The sequence below is a fragment of the Suricata suricatta genome, chromosome 3, assembly GCF_006229205.1.
Source record: "Suricata suricatta isolate VVHF042 chromosome 3, meerkat_22Aug2017_6uvM2_HiC, whole genome shotgun sequence".
In the NCBI taxonomy this organism is placed as follows: domain Eukaryota; kingdom Metazoa; phylum Chordata; class Mammalia; order Carnivora; family Herpestidae; genus Suricata; species Suricata suricatta.
The window spans coordinates 33659188-33660112 of record NC_043702.1 but is presented as its reverse complement, the minus strand read 5'-3'; the positions used below and the strand labels follow the sequence as shown (position 1 = coordinate 33660112).

General features: G+C 47.0%; 1 long non-coding RNA gene across 1 annotated transcript in view; it reads left to right on the top strand.

Moving 5' to 3' along the window:
- The window catches only part of LOC115286415, a 20422-nt gene extending 19839 nt beyond the window's left edge, over nucleotides 1-583 (top strand). Inside the window, exon 3 of the long non-coding RNA XR_003906048.1 lies at nucleotides 216-583. This is a non-coding gene — a long non-coding RNA (uncharacterized LOC115286415). The remainder of the gene's footprint in view (nucleotides 1-215) is intronic.
- Nucleotides 584-925: the final 342 nt, after the last annotated feature.

Here is a 925-nt window from a genome sequence, read left to right as displayed (position 1 = left end):
TCCACTATCCTACAAAGGGCCATATGTCATTCCCTCTCATTGCCATGTAGTACTCCATCGTGAATATATACCACATCTTCTTGATCCATTCGTCAGGTGATGGACATTTAGGCTCCTTCCATGTCTTGGCTATTGTTGACAGTGCTGCTGTGAACATTGGGGTACATGTGTCTGATGCATGTTTAGAACCACCATCTTGTAATTTTTTTCTCCAGCCCTGATCCCACGTTCAGATGGAGTCCAAGACAAAGCACCCCGGAGCATACAGCCAGCGTTCTGTCAGCTATAATCAGCCAGCCCATCATGTTTCTTGGACTGCAAGATCATGACCCGAGCCAACGTCAGACACTCAACTGACTGAGCCACTCAGGGACCCCTCCGCCCATCATGTTTCTTAACTCCACAGCTATATCGAACCTGAGCACGGCCACAGGCTGCCTGAATAACGTCACCTAGAAGCTGTAGAAAAGACCCCGTGCACCATTGCCCAGCCACTAGTCCTTGGCACACTGTCTTAGTGACTCGGCAGAGCCCGTCTCCTTCCTTTAAAATTACATATAAATAAAATCATAATGATCTCAAAGATCCATTGTGAAGATTCTAAGACATAACTCAAGCATGCTTGGCATAGAGCTTGGCACATAACATGAGATCCCTAACTGTGAGGGGCAATTACTTCTAGGTTTAGATGTTGTTCTCTAGACAGTGTTGTCCGTTACTGAGCTAGCACACTGGCAGACACCCATTTAGCACACCCGGTGTTTCCTAGTCTCCCGTATGAGACATCTATGGGACCTGCCTGGAGATTTCTGGGCCCCATTTTTTGGAATTCTGGAGTTGGGGGGCCCAGGGTAACACAGGAATGTCCTTTAGACAAGTTTTCATAGTGCTCTAGGTAATGCATATGGCCAGTAAAATGTGGCAA